At 59.7% G+C, this 18,283-nt stretch overlaps 1 pseudogene; it reads right to left on the reverse strand.

Annotated features, from left to right (window-relative positions):
* Window positions 1–380: 380 nt before the first annotated feature.
* LOC149521127 (Ig heavy chain V region 3 pseudogene) lies at window positions 381–8,740 on the reverse strand (annotated as a pseudogene).
* Between the last annotated feature and the right edge of the window lie 9,543 nt (window positions 8,741–18,283).

The raw sequence follows: 18,283 nt of genomic DNA on the forward strand, positions 1-18,283 counted from the left end.
TGTAAACAGGAAACTGTCGCCACCCGCTGCGTGTCCCCGTTTTATCACAGACACAAGGCTGCTGCAAGGCTGTTAAACGTGCGCCGAGTAATTCGAGTCTCATTAGAGCAGGGACTTCAGTTTCCGGAACCCCAGAGAGTGTCCAGCCGCAGGTCTGAGGAGCGACTCCCTCCCCTGCCCACTCAGGCGCGGTGCAAGTTACCAGCCGGCACTTCCCGAGCGTTGTATCAGCCTGGACTATTGGGAAGCCGGGAGGAGAGTGAGGGGCACAGAGTGTGGCGGGGGGCGGGGGGCGGGGAGCCCCCTTCTCACCCTACGGCCAGTCTCTGTGCGCAGCGGCGTGTGTGGGAGCCACAGCAGGGAGCCAAGACCCGGAGATTTCACGCTCCCCGTCTCCCCGTAGGGGAGCGTTTCTGAGTCAGTGCCGGCAGGTTTTTGTCCGACTTCCCCGCACTGTGGTGACTGTCTTTCTCTCGCGCGCAGTGATACCGGCCAGTGTCTTCCGGCTCCAGACCGGTCATTTGCAGGTACAGCAGGCTCTCGGAAGGCTCCCTGGAGATGGTGAATCGGCCTTTCACTCTGTCCGCGTAAATAGCTCTGTCCCATCTATCCCAGTAGAGGTGCGCGACCCACTCCAGCCCCTTCCCGGGAGCCTGCCGCATCCAGCTCATTCCAGAGGACCTGAAGTTGAACCCGGAGGCTTTGCAGAAGAGGCGCAGAGTGTCTCCGGCCTTTTTCTCAGCCCCTCCGAATTCCACCAGCTCCTGGGACCGGGCACCTGGGAATTAAAACGCATTTAAAAATGTCATTGAGAACAATAACACAATACAACCCCCTCCCCCACCACCACACCCAGACAGTGCGTTTAAAAGATGCAGATACCTTTCAAAGCGCCCAGAAGAAACACCAAACAGAGCCAAAGTCCCATTGTCCCTGGTGCGGGCGGGCAATGTTCTCCGGGGACTGGCTGGTGACTGCGCAGACACAGAGGGCTGCGTATTCTCCCTGGAGCTGCAGCCTGGGCAAGCAGAGGGAGAAATTTAAATCAGATCCCTTCTCCCCATTTGCATGGTCCGCCTGTTATAAAGGGATGAAGTGACCGTATGTCCCTGAGGCGCCCATGGCCCAAGGGAGCGGGTGTTGGGGGCTCATTCCGAGAAACGGTCTCCCACGGTTCTCCGTGGCCTTGGGGTCAGAGGGCTGGACGCAGACGCCTTTGGCAGGGAAGGGGGAGGGGAACGTGTGAGACTCTGTGCTCGCCCGCATCCCCAGAGGAAGCTAAAGCAGGACTGTGGACAATGGGAGCCCTTACACTTTGCAATGAGCCGGGCCCGATTTGGAGGGAGAGTCATTGAAGGCTGATGGGTCATTGACAGCCTGAGGCCTTGCTCTTGAGCCGGGGCCTTTGGCTGAGCAACAGGGGCAGCCAGGAGCCAGGTCATTTCCTCAAGTCCAAACACAGTCCAGAGAAATGAGGTAATTCGATGCTGGGGAAAAGGGGATCCCAGCTCTTGCCTCCAGAAGAAGGGGAGAGCTGAGAAGATTTAAAGTAAACGGAGGCTGCTCCCTTTCTCTCTGCCAAGAGCTCACATGTCAACACGTGTGCGTGTGAAACCCTCGTTTCTCTATTGGTTTCTTTTTCTTTGTGGTCCCCTCTTCTCTGCTATTTATCTGTGCGGCCTCTGTCTGGTTCCTTGATTGTTTCTGCCTCGTGGATCATTAATTTTGTGGGATTCAAATCAGGGCCGGCTCTAGGCACCAGTAAAACAAGCAGGTACTTGGGGCGGCACATTGCCAGGGGCGGCATTCAGGGCGGAGGAGGAGCAGGCGGGGAGCCCCACGGAGGCCACCCCGAGCTGGCTCCGGGGCGCTGGGAGTTCTGCGCGGGGAGCCAAAAAGCGCGGCAGCTCTGTCACCGCATGCCCCCCTCCCCCCGCCCTGGATGCCACCTGCCCGGGTGTGACGGCGCGTTGGGGGTTCCCCGTCTCCTGCACCCCGAAATGGCACAAACAGACTGCACCAGCCGGTGGAATAGAGGAAGTTTATTGCCTCTCCAGGATACAGCACAGCACAGATGTAATCTGGTCCCAGAGCTGGGCTAGGATGCCTCAGACCCCCTTGAGATGGGGGAGACTGGGCCCCTAAACTCCAGCCCCTTCCCCTAGGCTCTCCTCCATGCTCTCAGACAGCCAGCAGCCAACTAACTAACTTCCAGCCCTGCCCCCCAGTCAGGGCAGCATTCCACCTTCCTTTGTTCCTCTCCATGGGGGGTGTCTGACCACTGGTTCAACAAGTTTGGCATTACCTCTGCCTAGTGAGGTGTTCCCTGCTGGGTCTTGCTCCAGACAGCAGGGGTCACCACAGCCCAGCAAGTACCCCCACTACGTCACAGTTCTCCCCCCTCCGAGAGCGAACTGAGCAGGGTCACTCCACTCGTGACCTAGGGAAGTTCGGGTCCTCTGCGTGGGAACCCGCCCTGGGGACATGGGTGCTCCCCTTGACTCGGGCCGGCCGCGGCGAGGCCCCACATGAGCTGGCTTCCCTCTGTCCACTCACTGCCCCACTCCAGGGCGACTGGCACAGGCCTGTCCTCGGGGGTCACACCCACCCTTCCGCTGGCCTTGATCTCTGGCCAGGGTCTTTCGGGCCGGGGCCATGAGCCCAGTGAGCCTTCTCTGGAAAGCCAGGGCAGCTTCCACCCCCGATGCTCCATCCAGGGAGGACTTCCCCTCCCATAACTCTCTCAGCAAGCCCAGAGGGTCCTCTACCTGGGGTAGAGACCCCCAAGCCGCTTTCCTACTGTCTTGGGCCTTCCCGCCCCTCTGGCAGGAGTCACAGGACCGGCAGTACCGCTGCACGGCTGTAAAGATTCCCGGCCAATAGAAGTGCTGGACAGCCTCAGCCAGGTGCTCCGGATCCCCCGGTGGCCCCTAACGGGGACATCGTGGGCCAAATACAGCAGCTTTAGGCGATACTTTCGAGGGACGACCAGCTGCCGCTGGACCCTCCATGCCCTCACCTTCCTGGGGGGAAGCCATTCACGGAACAGGAGTCCACGCTCCCGCAGGAATCTCTCCTGGCCACCTCTCCCCCGGGGCTGAGCTGCACGGAGGCCAGCCTGGTCCCTCAGCCTCTGCAAGGAGGGGTCTGCCTGCACCTCAGCCCGGAATTCAGCTGCTGAGGCAGAGATCGGGACCTGTCCCCCACCTCTGCCTAGGTCCGGAGTCCCAGCCTGGCTGGACCCCGTGTCCACTGGGATGGGACCCTGAGGCTGCTGCCAGGAGTCCTTCCCTGGACCCACGTTGTCAGCCCCCCGCTGGCTCTGGGTGGTGACTAGAGCCCGCTGGGATTCATGGGGCCACTCCTCTAGGTCATTCCCCATCAGCACCTCGGTGGGCAAGTGCGGGTGCACGCCCACTTCCTTGACGCATTCCTTTTCCCCCCATGTCAGGTGCAACCTGGCTACAGGCACCTTAAACGGGGACCCATCTATGCCCTTCAGGGTCAGCTGGGTGTGGGGTAGTATCCGCTCTGGGGCCACTATGTCGGATCGGGCCAGAGTCACCTCCGCCCCCGTGTCCCAGAAGCCCGTCACCTTCCTACCATCCACCTCCAGGGGTATGAGGCACTCGCTCCGCAGGGGCCGTCCTGCCCCCACCCGGTACACGGAGAAATCCGCCTCCCGAGGGTCAGACCTCCCAGGGGAGGTGCACTGAGCATCCTTCCCTCCACTCTGAGCTGAGGTTTGCCGGCCAGCCCTTGCCTCTGGGCCAGCCTGCCCTTCCTCCTGCCCCAGCCAGTTAACCCTGGAGAGTCCCCGGTCCTGGGACCTGGTGCACTGAGCCCTCTTGTGGCCTTTTTGCCCACAATGCTGGCAAGTTAGGGTTTGGGCTGTCTCTGTCCAGGGCCTGGCTGGTTCTCTGGGGTATCGATGACTGGTCCTGGTCCCTGGGTCTTGCCTCGGAGGTGTCTCTCTCCGTTGCTCAGCCAAGATCCGGTCTCTGCGCGGTTCCCTCTCTCTCCGGGACTCCGGTTCACACCCGGACCGGCTCTCCGTGAACTCATCCGCCAGCCTCCCGGCCTCCTGGGGGTTCTCTGGTCTCCGGTCCTTGAGCCACAGCCTCAGTTTGGGTGGGCACGCTTCATAGAACTGCTCCATCATGACCAGCTTGAGCAGCTCCTCTGCAGTCTGGGCTCCGACTCCAGACACCCACTTGCGGCAGTATTGCGCCAGGCGGGAGGCCAGGTCCACATAGGTCTCCCGTGGCCCTTTCTGTACCCCCCGGAACTTCTTCCTGTACATCTCGGGGGTCAGCCCGAACTTGTGCAGCAGGGCCTCCTTGACTCGGTTGTAATCCCCTGGCTGTAGGTCCTCCAGCTGACTGAGCACTCCGGCCGCCTCCTGGCTTAGTGCGGGGATGAGCTCCTGCAGCCAGTCAGCTGGGGGAACCCGTTGCAGTCCGCAGGCCCTCTCAAAGGCACTAAGGAACCCGTCTATGTCACCCATGTCCTTCAATTGGGCCACCACGGGCCTCTCCAAGCATCTGGCAGTCCTGGGACCCTGGGGCCCATCCGCACTTGGCGCAGCCGATGCCCCGCCGGTTCTCCGCTCTGCCATGGCCAGCTCATGCTGCCGCTGTCTCTCTCGATCTTGGCGCTCCTTCTCTCGGTCCTGGCGGTCCCTCTCTCGGTCCTCTACTTCCAATTCCTTGATCCGCAGCTGGATCTCCAGCCGCCGCAGCTCCGCTGGGCTGGCCCCTGCCCTAGATGGGCTATGACTTGCAGGCCTCCCGGGAGACGCTGTCTCATCTCTCCGTTGGGTTCCAGCGCTCCTCCCCCTCTCTGAGCCTGACACACTCTCAGGGGGGGTCTGGCTGCTTCCCCTGGGGACAAGATCCTGGCCCTGTGGCTGGTCATTATCTCCCAGCTGGGTAATCAGTTGGGCCTTGGTTGCTTTCCGCACAGGCAAGCCCCTCTCTCTGCACAGCCCCACCAGCTCTGCCTTCAAGAGTCGGGCGTAGGCCATCTGCCCGCTGGTCCCCTTGGTGCAGACTCACCAGTCTAGTGCTGCAGCGCCCCACGATTCCCAGGAACCGCTTCGCTCTGCCTCCAGCACGCTTGGCTCCAGGGCTCTTGCTTCTACAGAGCCTTGTCGCTTGCCGCTGGGAGCTTCATCCACGGGGTGCAGTGGATCCCGCTCCTGACACCAGTGTGACGGCGTGTTGGGGGTTCCCCGTCTCCTGCACCCCGAAATGGCACAAACAGACTGCACCAGCCGGTGGAATAGAGGAAGTTTATTGCCTCTCCAGGATACAGCACAGCACAGATGTAATCTGGTCCCAGAGCTGGGCTAGGATGCCTCAGGCCCCCTTGAGATGGGGGAGACTGGGCCCCTAAACTCCAGCCCCTTCCCCTAGGCCAGGGGAGTCCAAACTTTTTTCAAAGAGGGCCAGATTTGATGAAGTGAACATGCATGAGGGCCGACCATTTTGCCTGACATTCTTTGAACCATTAAAATTAAATGCAAATTAACTATTTTATGCAAAGTTTATTGCAAACGGCATACTTTTCATTTCGTCACATGGATCACAAATCTAAACAGGTGTTAAATCACTCTGCCTTTCATATCTGAAGGCCAGATGAAAAAAAAATCCAGGAAGCTGAAATATATGTCAGGAACATTGTAAAGTACATTACATATTATTGGTAATAAAGGTTGTCTGTCAACTTTTAAGTTCAAAAAATATGAACAGGAACATAACACCAAGTATACATGTTGTGTCCAAATATATTTATAACTGATTTAGACCAACTGACATTAACTGAGATTTTACAATGTATTCATCTCAATACATATGGATTCGTTGGGGGCCATAAAAGATAGATATTGCCAAATTACCTGTGGGGCCGTATTAAACCGGAACACGGGCCACAATTGGCCCGCGGGCCGGACTTTGGACATGCCTGCCCTAGGCTCTCCTCCATGCTCTCAGACAGCCAGCAGCCAACTAACTAACTTCCAGCCCTGCCCCCCAGCCAGGGCAGCATTCCACCTTCCTTTGTTCCTCTCCATGGGGGGTGTCTGGCCACTGGTTCAACAAGTTTGGCATTACCTCTGCCTAGTGAGGTTTTCCCTGCTGGGTCTTGCTCCAGACAGTAGGGGTCACCACAGCCCAGCAAGTACCCCCACTACGTCACACCGGGCTCCGGCTCGGGGCAGGCGGCTGGCACATTCCCCCGGCTGCCCCTCAGCAGCCGGCTCCCATTGCTGCCGCCACCACTACAGCCACCTCTGCCCGGTGCCCGCCAAGTGCTCGAGCAATCAGCATCTGGAGACAGACACCGCCTGCTCCGGCGGGAGAGCTGCGATCTCAGCAGCTCCGCTGAGCCACCCTCCGCCGCGGGTCCCTCCAGCCGGGAAAGCAGCAGCAGAGAAAAATGGGGGGAGAGGGTGTGGTGTGGGGGCCTTGCTGGTTGCTGGGCTTGGGGAGTGGGCGGTGGGTGACCTCCACTGGCGGCTATTTGTAGCACGGCCCAGCAGGACAGCAGGTGAGTAACTAGGCTAGGGTCTCCGCCTCCCAGGGAGAGGAGCAAAGGGAGGAAGGAGTGAAGCCCTAACTTGGGGGCAGAGCTGGAAGTTGGGCAGTTTCCTGTCTGAAATTATGGAGGAAGCAGCCTAAGCAAAGGGGCCTGGGATTTAGGGGCCCAGTCTCCCCCATCTCAAGGGGGGCTGAGGCATCTTAGGCCTGGCCCTGTAACTGGATCACATCTGTGCTGTGCTGTATCCTGGAGAAGCAATAAACTCCCTCTCTTCTACTGGCTGGTGGAGTCTGTTCGTGCCATGAAGGGGGTCAGGAGTCGGGGAACCCCGATGCGTCGTCACAGAAGGGAGGGGAAAAGAGATGGCCGGTGCAATTTTTGGGGGAGGGGGAATTGCTAGTTTCTAACGGGTCCTCTGCTCCCCGCTGGGGATCCCTGGTTGCAATGCGTGGCACCCTCCACAAACTCTCCGCTCTGGCTGGAGGGAGGGCGAGGCAGCCGGCTAATCTCAGGCGCTACCAAAGGCCCAGGGGTGGCTGGCTCTGGCTCGCTCTCTCCCGCGGGCGAGTCCCTTTTTCACACACACCCCACATGCGGTTCCAAGCTGCTCAGAGTTGCGGGGATCTCCCTTCTGGAGGCAGGCTCGTCATTTCTCAGTGGTGACACCGCGAGGGCGGGGGAGCCAGGGGAGGGGGAGGTGAAGGAACGTGCTAGAAAAAGGACCCGTTCGCCTCTCGCAGCCGCACAGGCGCAGTGTGAACGCGATAATTCGGAGGGAAGCCCCAGCGAGAGGAGCAGTAACGACAGCAGTTCTTGCCACTGCGAAGCGGCTCGGGAGCAGGGTGACATCGAATAGTGGTCAGGCACGCAGGCAATCCCGACCCCCTACTTCCACCGGTGGCTCTCCATCAGCCTAGCCAGAGGCGGGGAAGTTGGGGTGGGATGGAAGGGAACGAAAGAGAAGTCAGAGTCCCGTGTGAATACAGGGCGCTCAGTCTCAGTAGTAACATCCCCTCCCTCCCAGCCCTTCCTTCTGTATCGGACACAGAGCTGCTTTGGGTGAAAGGGAATCCCCGGCCTGGGGGGGGGGGGGGAGAGAGAGAGAGAGAGAGCGAGCGAGAGAGAGAGAGAGAGAGAGAGAGAGAAAAGCTTTCTGCTCTGGTGCACACAGATTGATGGCTCCCAGGACACACCCGGGTCGTAGGACCCCTGAGTTCCTTTTTCTCTCAATACTCGGAGTTCGGATACTCGGAGTCTATAATACTATAGACTATTAGATTTATTGGGGCACTAGCTTTCATGGGCAAAGGTGGGTCTTTGCTTACGAAAGCCTGTGCTCCAATAAATCTGTCAGTCTATAGGGTGCCACAGGATTGCTGACACAAAATACAGGACTATGTAGCACTTCAAAGACTAACAAGATGGTTTATTAGACCCAGCTCCTGGGACCGGGCACCTGGGAACACAAACAGCTTATCAACACCACTGTCTTTGGTGCCTATTTCTTCTAACTCCGCCAGTTATTCAGAAGTAGGAAATACCGGTAGAAAACCGCTTCCCCTTTTAAGCCAGTGCCCGCTGCGCCCTGTGTCACTGCGCGTGTCTTCCTCTCTGGCGCAGTAATAGGTGCCGGTGTCCGCAGCTGTCAGCGAGCGGAGCTGCAGCGAGAACTGGTTCTTGGCGGTGTCTTGTGTGATGGTCATTCGGCTCTGCAGGGCGCTGGCGTAGGTAGTGGACCAGTTGTTAGATCTGTAGTAAATGCGCCCCATCCATTCCAGCCCCTTCCCCGCGAGCTGCCGGATCCAGGTCCACGTGACGCTTGTGCTGGAAACCGAGTCTCCGGAGATGGTGCAAGTGAGTGTCAGGGACTCCCCGGGCTTCGCCGCTCCCGGGCCCGTTTCCTTCAGCGTCACTTGGGAGAGGACCCCTGGGAGGGAAACACTGAAATGACGGAGTGAGCCAGGCCCTGTCCCCTGGGAGCGGGGAGCATGTGAAAATCAAACACCCCCAGACTGCACCTAAGGGAGTGAGACACCCCAGTGCCACTGAATTGCCTTGGGATCCAGGAACCTCATTCCCTTTGGCTCCTTTGAACAGCTTCTTTCCTGCAGCCACTTCAGCAAGGCTCCCCCCGGACCCCCAATAGCCACCTACCTGAAGGGGCCTCCAGCAGGAAGAGGAAAATCAGCAGCAGGTTCATCTTCAGTGACGGTGCAGGCTGTGCCCAGCAGGCAGGCCCGGGCAGGTCTGTGTCTGGGGAGAGACTGAGGCTGCTAGGACCAGGGGCTGGTACTTGAAGCAGAACCCCCCTGGGGCGGGATTTGCATGCGGCTTGTGCAGCATCAATATAAAAGGGGACAGGGTGTGAGCGGAGTCTACACGCGGGGAACCCTCCCTGGGACGCGACCTCCCAGCCAGCGAGCCCAGCTCAGACAAGTGTGAAACCGCCTGAAGTATTTGGATGCTCCCGCTCACTTGGCAAACATTTAACCCGCTTCAAAGATTTCGAAATTCTCCCCCGCAGTGTAAGCGCAGTTGGGCGCCTTCTTAGGCACGAAGGACATTGTGCAAGAGAAATTACAGCCCCTCTCCTGCGGCTTTGGCGGGATTTCGGAAGAGCCCGCGGGAATTATGAACCCAAAAGGCATCGAAATTCAGTGGGATCCGGAACTTTAGCTTTCTGATTTATAAAAATTCCTGTTCACCAGCAGATCCCAAATGTCTCCATTTCGGCATCCGAAGATTTGCAGGGAATTCACCATCCACAGTTGCCACTGGGAAGTTTTGGGCGCAGGTGCTTATGGGATCCCCATCGCTACGGGATCCGCACCCCTCACACTCTGTAACGCGTGAGTCTCACTGCTCCCCTGCGGCAGCAGCTCAGTTACGCCCATTCCGCAGGCGAACACTGAGGCTGCGGCAGACGGAACGACTTCCTGTCGGTCACAGGGGAATTCCGAGGAAGAACAAGGAATCGAACCCGAGCGTCTGTTTCATGCACTAACCATTGGACCCCCCCAATAGCGCCCCGCGTCGCTCACCCCTACACTCCCCAGCCCTCTGCCCTGACTCCCCCACCCACAGCCAGAGATGATTTTAAAGCGCTTTCCCACCGGGCTCCGTGACTTAGTTTGCTAAAGGGCCTGGCTAATAAGAGAGCCCGGATTTGATTCTCACTGGTCCCTTGTTGTAGGGCAGGAGTGGGGAACCGGAATGCGCCCCAGCTGGCTCTCGGGCCCTGCTCCACGATGGGTACAAAAATCTACCAGACTGCACCCCAAGGCGGTAGTGTGCAGAGGAGTCTTTTTCCTTCTCAGTCAGGAGCCACATCACGGAGGATTTGATATTTTTTTCTGTTTCTCACTTGTGTGCAGACTCTCCTCCCCCCCCCCCCACAGATTTTTTTGTGGGTCAGCTGTCCCCGACCCCAAGAAAGGTTCCGCGCTTCTCCTGTAGCGGCCTTTGCTCTTCTCTGTTCAACTTTTCTTGTGGCCCTCTGGGAAACAGCAGAGATCTGCGCGCCGAGCATTGTTAGTTCAGAGCTGATCACACACAGACACAGGGAGCTGGAACCCGATAACTTTGTTTCTGGGCCTGGCGCGGGATTCCTGTGGAAGTGCTGCCCCCGCGCGGCGCAGGGGAGAACGATTCTGCCGCTGGAGTTTTTGTATCAGCCTGTCGGGATTCCCCTCGCTGTGTCTCTCGCACAGAAATAGCGGGCGGTGTCCTCGGGCTTCAGGCCGGTCATTTGCAGGTGCAGGAGGCTGCTGGCGTCATCTCTGGAGACGGTGAATCGCCCTTTTACCGAGTCGCTGTAGTATGTGGTGGAGCTGTAAATATAGGCGAGCCATTCCAGCCCCTTCCCGGGAGCCTGCCGGACCCAGTTCATCCCGTAGCTGCTGAAGGTGAAGCCGGAGGCTTTGCAGGAGAGGCGCAGAGAGTCTCCGGGCTTCTTCACATCCCCTCCGGACTCCACCAGGCTGATCTGGGAGCGGGCACCTGGGGACACAGACAAGATATTAATATTGGTCGCCACGCGAGAGGAATTTAACTCTCCTCCGCCGTTAGTCAGAGGAAGAAGATACCTTCCCAAGCCGCTACGGCGAAACACAGAAGGAGCAAAAATTTCATGTTTCCCGGCGCTGGCGGGCAAAGTTCTCCGGGGCTGCGGATTGTCCCTGCGGGTGCAGCCTGGGCAGAGCGAGGGGCAGATTTAAACAGGACGCTGACTCCCTCATTTGCATAACGCGCTGCTCATAAGAGCCCCGCCCTGGTACTGCCAGTGATGGGCTTGACTCGCCCTGGGGCCCCGCCTGAGTGTCTGTGCAGCGCCGGGCACAGGGCGCTGGGATCCTCCGAGCACTTTCGGCGCCCGGAGGAATGAACCCTGCAGTGACTGTTGTTAGGTCCTATGGTCTGGCTCCCAAAGCCCTTTGGGGAGAGCATCGATCCCTGTGCGGGCAGGGGGCTCTTCTCTGGGCTAGTCGGTCCCTTTGGAGCAACAGCGCCACCTGCTGATAAACACGCGGCACTTTCACTCCAGGAGATTTTACTAGATGGGGGAGCGATTCCCGTGGCTTGTGCTCCTGCCTCTGACCTGGCCCGGGACAGGGAGCCAAAGAGCCGTGGGGTCTCCCGGGACTGCGCTGCGCTTGCTAGAGAGCCCCGCAACTCTGCCCGTGGGCTCTGGAGCCTTCTTCCCTTCAGGGTGCACTGGGCACGCAGGACTGAGCTCTGCCACTCCCAGCTTGGGCTGCAGCATTCATGGCTTGGGAGGTGGGAGGGGGCAGGGACTGGCCCGTCAGCATCATATTTGTGCTGGCGATTCAGGAAGTCAGCACAGACCAGGGCTTCATTCTGGGGTGGTGCTGGAACTTCCGGGGGCACTGCAGGTTACGGCTACAGCCTGGAGAGGTGCTGGGAAATCAGGAGGTTTCACCGGGTTCCAACATTTCAGCCAGGGGGGCGCTGGAAATTCAGCATGGAAGGGGCTGCCAGGGATCAACATTTCAGCCCCGCAGCAGGTGCCGGGATTTGGGGCTTCAGCACCGCCCCCCCCTTGAGGAACCGTCTTTAGGGCGCCCATAGGGAGGGGTGACACAAACCTCTGACTCACCCCCGCACCCTGACCCCTCTATCACACACAGCCTGCCTCGTCTCTTACTGGCTGCCTGTCGTTCTGCCTCTGCACCCTGCCTGAGAGCGCCCCCTGCTGGCACCGCCTGCCGCATTCACCTGAATGTATCCCCACCCCCCCGATAATAAATGTCCTGTAAACTGGGTGACCACCCGCCCCGTTTTTAACGCGACAGTCCTGTAGTTAAGTCCCCTGAAGATGTCTTGACGGGCGAATTGTCCAGTATTTGCAGCTCGTGGGCTCCCCCTGCTGGTCACCTGGTGTCTCCTGCTCGTGGCTGGCAGGTGAGTGCGATTATTGCAGGAATATGTCAGGGTATGTCCACACTACCCCGCTAGTTCGAACTAGCGGGGTAGTGTAGACATACCCTCACTGAAGCCGGTAGTGTTTTTAGGATGGAAACTGAGAGACTAGATCTGAGACCCCCTGGCAGGATTTGAGAGACCCCCTGGCCGGAGGCTGACACAATGGAACGGGGCTCTTGGCTTTAGCTACCGCCCAGCCTGACTGCTCGAGTTTTAATTCTGTCCTCTCTGGAAGCGACTAAACCGAAGCGGGCAGGGTCCTTCCCGCTCTCCCCGCCCCCCGCCCACTGAAACCTGGAACCGCGGTGGGGGTGTCGCTGGGGCTCATGCTCAGCAAGGCTGTCAGCTGCGGGGGAGGGACGTGGGGACTGGGAAGTATGGGGGCTTTGGGCTGCAGGTGGGGTCAGGGTGTGGGGATTGGAGGAGGGGTGGGGCTGTGGGGTATGGAGGCGGGCCTGGGGTGGGGACTGAAGGAGGGGGTGGAGCTGTGGGGGTATGGGATATGCGGTGGGGTAAGAGCTGGAGGAGGAGAGGGGGGGCTCTGGTTTGTGTACGAGCAGCCACAGGGTTAGTGTCACTGTCTTAGCGGGCGGTGTCTTCGGGATTCAGGCCGGTCATTTGCGGGTGCAGCAGTTTGTTAGCATTGTCTCTGGAGACGGTGAATCGGCCTTGAACAGCCGGGGAATACCACTGGCTCGATCCAGCTGCGTTAATAGCAGCCACCCACTCCAGCCTCTTCCCGGGAGCCTGCCGGACCCAATCCATACAGGGGCTGCTGAAGGTGAAGCCGGAGGCTTTACAGGAGAGGCGAAGAGAATCTCCGGGCTTCTTCACATCCCCTCCGGACTCCACCAGCTGCACCTGGGACTGGGCCCCTGGGAACACAGACCGGTTACAAATCACTCCCATGTCAGAGCCAACAGTGTAATGTCGTCCCGGTCCCTGACTGCAGGTATGGAGCTGACTCCGCACCCGCACCCTGCCCAGCAGTGCCCGGCTCCAGACGGAGCTATCCCCTGGCGGGCTGGGACACGGGGCTGGGGCCGCCCGACCTGTTCTCCCCCGTTCACTGCAGCGAGAGCAGCGGCTGGAGGGAGGCGCGCGGGGCTTTGCTGCGGGTTGGTGCCTCCGCGCGACATTTCCACGGGCCATGGCGCTCACGGCTGGAGTCACACGCGCGGCCAGGGAGCTGATTTGCCGTGTTGTTTGGCCTCCTCTCCCATCCCAGCCCCTGGGTCGCAGGTCGGTGCGGCTCTGAGCCGGCTCAGGGATGTTCGCTTGGGGACTGGGAGGGGGGACATTGAGCGGGAGGGAGGCGCAGGCGCATGCGCGGAATTTCTGCTCCGCCCTCTGCGCAGACACTGCAGGTTCCAGGCTCCTGTGACTCCACGTGGCGATCGGAGCCTGGGTCTGTGACCCTGCTCCCAGCAGAACCCGCCTGGCAGCTTCCCCGGGCAGCCTGAACCCGCAGCTGCATCACGCGGCATCTCTGTGCTGGTCCGGGTCCTTTCTAGCCCACAAGGGAGCCCCGGGTCGCTCCGCCACTTGGTCCCTGGGGACTCAGAAAGTCCCTTCCCGCCTGTCTCCTATGCCCAGGCCCAGTGCCAGGGGTCGGGGGAGCAAACGGGACAGTTGTCAGTGTCCTGTGAGATTTAAACGAGACCGAGCTTCCCAGTCCCTGCCACGACCCTCCCATCCATCCATCCATCCATCCCTATACACATCCATCCACCCACCCAGCCAGCCAGCCAGCCAAGTAACCTTTCCTATTAAAAGGAGGCGCAGAGAGATTGTATTAACAGAGTTAAACCCACCTTGTCTGTTTAAATTAGTAAGAGAAGCCTAAAATACACCAAGTCCCCACTCTCTGTACAGTGGACAGATGCGCTGCCTCTCCCTCGCCTGCGGGTGGCTGGGTTTTTGCAGTGGAATGTAGCGCTGTGCAGCTGTTATATTTATTTGCAGCACAATAATACGTGGCGCTGTCCGCAGTGTTCAGAGCGCTCAGCACGAGACAATCCTCATTTCTGGACGTGTCCCGGGACACGAGTAATCGGTTTGGGAATGACGGGGGAGGTTCGTGTTAACCGCTCCATGAATGTCCCATCCATTCCAGCTGGCGCTGCCCTGTCCCACGACTCAGCACTGCACCGTCTCTGTGCACCTAGAGCAGAGAGAACACGTGCACCAGTGGCAGACACGATGTTCTACACTCTGGGTCCTAGAGGCGCCCCCCAGTGTGGCATCTGAGTCACCGCCTCCCTTCGCCTCATAGTAAGGCCAGCCCTGCTCTGCCGCCAGCGTGGGCCAGACGCAGGAAGTTCTGCAGCTCTGGTTTTTGCATTGCCAGCTAAAGGGTTAGTGTCACTGTGATGTCTCTGGCACAGTAATAACGGGCGGTGTCCTCGGGCTTCAGGCCGGTCATTTGCAGGTGCAGCAGGTTGTTGGGGTTGTCCCTGGAGATGGTGAATCGGCCTTTGACTGAGTCAGCATAGTAGGTTGGGGCGCTTTTAATGTGGGCAACCCACTCCAGCCCCTTCGCGGGAGCCTGCCGGACCCAGTTCATGTTGTAGCTGCTGAAGGTGAAGCCGGAGGCTTTGCAGGAGAGGCGCAGAGAGTCTCCGGGCTTCTTCACATCCCCTCCGGACTCCACCAGCTGCACCTGGGACCGGGCACCTGGGAACAAGGACAAGTTAGAAATTACATTAACAGCAAACCCTAATTCCCCCCTCCTGTGCGATGGAATCCGGATGGGCGATACCTTCCAAAGCTGCTAGAATGAAAACCAAAGGGAGCGAAAGTCCCATTGTCCCGGGCACTGGCCGGGAAAGTTTCCGGGGACTGGCTGGTCACTGCCCAGACCCAGGAGTCTGCTGATTCTCTGTCTAGGTTCAGCCTGGGCAGAGAGTCAGACAGAGGCAGGTATAAATTAGACTTTTCCACCTCCATTTGCATAGCCCCTCCCTTATGAGAGAAGCCTGCTCCTTCCCTGTGTGACGGCGTGTTGGGGGTTCCCCGTCTCCTGCACCCCGAGATGGCACAAACAGATTGCACCAGCCAGTGGAATAGAGGAAGTTTATTGCCTCTCCAGGATACAGCATAGCACAGATGTAGTCTGGTCACAGAACTGGGCTAGGATGCCTCAGGCCCCCTTGAGTTGGGGGGAGACTGGGCCCCTAAACTCCAGCTCCTCTCCCTAGGCTGTCTCCTCCATGCTCCCCCACAGTAACAACTAAATTCCCTTGCAGCCCTGCCCCCCAGTCCAGGGCAGCATTCACCTTCCTTTGTTCCTCTCCATGGGGGGTGTCTGGCCACTGGTTCCACAAGTTTGGCCTTATCTCTGCCTAGCGAGATTTTCCCTGCTGGGTCTTGCTCCAGACAGCAGGGGTCACCACAGCCCAGCAAGTACCCCCACTACGTCACAGTTCTCCCCCCTCCGAGAGCGAACTGAGCAGGGTCACTCCGCTCGTGACCTGGGGAAGTTCGGGCCCCTCGCTACGGGACAGCGCGTCGGCGATGATGTTGGCGCTCCCCTTGACTTGGATCACTTCCATGTCGTAGTCCTGCAGGAGCAGGCTCCACCGCAGCAGCTTGGCGTTCGTCCCTTTCATCTGGTGCAGCCAGGTCAGGGGGCAGTGGTCGGTGAACACCGTGAAACGCCGGCCAAACAGGTACGGCTGCAGCTTTTGCAGGGCCCACACCATGGCCAGGCATTCCCTCTCTACGGTCGCGTAGCTCCGCTCCCGGGGCAGCAGCTTCCTGCTCAGGTACACGATGGGGTGACGTTCCCCTTTCTCGTCCGCCTGCATCAGCACCGCCCCCAGCCCAGTGTCCGAGGCGTCCGTAAACACGATAAAGGGCTTGTCGAAGTCTGGGTTTACCAGCACTGGGGCCTTGGCCAGGGCTCCCTTCAGTGCACAGAGAGCCCTCTGGCACTGCTCCGTCCAGACCACCCTGTCTGGCCTCCCCTTCCTGCATAGCTCTGTGATCGGGGCAGCGATGGAGCTGAAGTTGGGCACAAACCTCCGGTAGTACCCCGCCATCCCAATGAAAGCCTGGACCTGCTTCTTGGTCTGGGGCACAGGCCAGTCCCGGATGGCCTCCACTTTGGCCGGCTCTGGCTTCAAGCAGCCGCTCCCCACCTTATGGCCCAGGTAGGACACTTCGGCCATTCCAACCTTGCACTTCCCAGCCTTTACGGTCAGCCCAGCCTCCCTCAGCCGATCCAGTACCTGGCTGACCTGGGCCACGTGGTCCTCCCAGGACTGGCTGAAGACGCAGATGTCATCGATGTACGCTAGGGCACAGTTCTCCATTCCCCTCAGCAGCTGGTCCACCAGGCGCTGGAAGGTGGCCAGCGCCCCTTTGAGGCCAAAGGGTAGGACCAGGAACTCATAGAGCCCCAGCGGCGTGATGAAAGCCGATTTCAGTCTGGCCTCCTGGTCTAGCGGCACCTGCCAGTAGCCCTTGGTGAGGTCCAGGGTGGTGAGATAGCGAGCTCCCCCCAGCTTGTCCAGGAGCTCGTCGGGCCTTGGCATCGGGTAGGCGTCGGACACCGTGATGGCGTTGAGCTTCCGGTAGTCCACGCAGAACCGGATCGACCCGTCCTTCTTGGGAACCAGCACCACGGGAGAGGCCCAGGGGCTGGAGGACGGCTGGATCACCCCCAGGGCCAACATGTCCTGGACCTCTCTCTCCAGGTCCTGGGCTGTTTTCCCTGTGACTCTGAATGGGGAGCAGCGCACCGGGGGGTGAGTGCCCGTCTGCACCCGGTGGACAGCCAGGTTGGTAAGACCCGGCTTGTTGGAGAACAGCTGCTGGTGGGAGCGCAGCACCTCCCGGATCTCGGCCTGCTGGGCCGGGGTGAGCTGGTCCGAGAGGGAAATTGACTCCAGCGAAGAGTCCTCTCCGGTCCCAGGGAACAGGCCCACCAGGGGATCCTCCCCCTGCTCCTCCCAGGGCTTACACACGGCCAGCACCAAGTTCTCCCTGTCCCAGTACGGCTTCATCATGTTAACATGATATACCCGCTGGCCGCGCGTCCGGCCCGTCAGCTCCACCACGTAGTTCACCTCGTTCAGCTGCTTAACCACCTTGAAGGGGCCGTCCCAGGCGGCTTGCAGCTTGTTCTTCCGCACGGGGATCAGGACCATCACCTGGTCCCCGGTAGCGTAGGCGCGGGCCCGTGCATTGCGGTCGTACCAGACCTTCTGCTTCCTCTGGGCCCTGCTCAGGTTCTCTCTGGCCAGGCCCATAAGCTCGGCAAGTCTTTCCCGGAATGTCAGGACGTATTCCACGACCGGCTCACCCTCCGGGGAGACCTTCCCCTCCCACTCGTCTTTCAGTAAGTCCAGGGGGCCCCTCACTCGCCTCCCATATAACAGCTCGAACGGCGAGAACCCCGTGGACTCCTGGGGCACTTCCCTGTACGCAAACAGCAGGTGGGGTAGGTACTTGTCCCAGTCCTGCGGGTGTTTGTGCATAAAGGTCCGTAGCATCTGCTTCAGAGTCCCATTGAACCTCTCCACCAACCCGTTGGTCTGGGGGTGATACGCCGAGGCCCAGGTGTGTTGCACCCCACTCTTCTCCCACAAGCACCGGAGCAGGGCCGACATGAAGTTGGATCCCTGGTCCGTGAGAACCTCCTGGGGAAACCCCACCCTGCTGAAAATGGTCAGCAGTGCGTCTGCCACCGTGTCTGCCTCGATGGAGGGCAGGGCCACGGCCTCGGGGTAGCGGGTGGCGAAGTCCACCACCACCAGGATGTATTTCTTCCCTGTCCGGGTCGCTCTGTTGAAGGGCCCCACAATATCCATCGCCACCTTCTGGAAAGGCTCCTCTATGATGGGCAGGGGTCTCAATGCAGCTTTCTTCCTGTCTTGGGCCTTCCCCACTCGTTGGCAGGAGTCGCAGGACCGGCAGTACCGCTGGACAGCTGCAAACATCCCCGGCCAATAGAAGTTTTGGAGCAGCCTCAGCCGCGTGCGCCGGATCCCCTGGTGTCCTGAGAACGGGATGTCATGGGCCAGGTGTAGCAGCTTGCGGCGATACCTTTGGGGAACCACCAGCTGCCGCTGGAGCCCCCACTTGCCTACCGTCCCGGGGGAAAGCCATTCCCGGTACAGAAATCCCCTCTCCCACCGGAACTTCTCCTGGCAATCTCCTCCTAGGGGTTGAGCGGCACCCAGGTCAGCCCGGTCCCTCAGGGCCTGCAAGGAGGGATCCGCTCGCACCTCCGCCTGGAATTCAGCGGCTGGGGCTGGGACAGGGCCGTGGTTCCCCCCACTGCCTAGGTCCAACT

The sequence above is a fragment of the Pelodiscus sinensis genome, chromosome 30 (genome assembly GCF_052426305.1).
Source record: "Pelodiscus sinensis isolate ZL-2025 chromosome 30, ASM5242630v1, whole genome shotgun sequence".
Lineage (NCBI taxonomy): Eukaryota > Metazoa > Chordata > Testudines > Trionychidae > Pelodiscus > Pelodiscus sinensis.